Source organism: Penaeus monodon, chromosome 33 (genome assembly GCF_015228065.2).
Source record: "Penaeus monodon isolate SGIC_2016 chromosome 33, NSTDA_Pmon_1, whole genome shotgun sequence".
Taxonomy (NCBI): Eukaryota; Metazoa; Arthropoda; class Malacostraca; order Decapoda; family Penaeidae; genus Penaeus; species Penaeus monodon.
Window position 1 is genome coordinate 24,118,944 of NC_051418.1, and position 353 is coordinate 24,119,296.

The window sequence follows — 353 nt, forward strand, 5'->3', positions numbered from 1 at the left end:
CAGACAGAGTTAGATAGTTATTAATTATTCCTCGATCACCATGTCTTTTTGTTTAAGTTCTGAAATTAAAACAATTTAAAAGTTTAGTAAATATTTTATATAGTTAGTTTATCAATGTTAGCCAATCCATATATGCCATTGTGTATAATATCCTGATTTCCTTAATTAACTGCAAATGTCTTAAATTGTGATATTTTACATATTACCAGATAAAGGCTGATATTTTCCGTTATGCTTGAAGTTATTTTTTTTTCTCAAGAAACCTGTATAAATTATGTTTTTCGGCTCATATTAATTTCTCCTGTTAACTTAATGCTTCACTTACTTACTATTCCAATATTTAATGACACTCA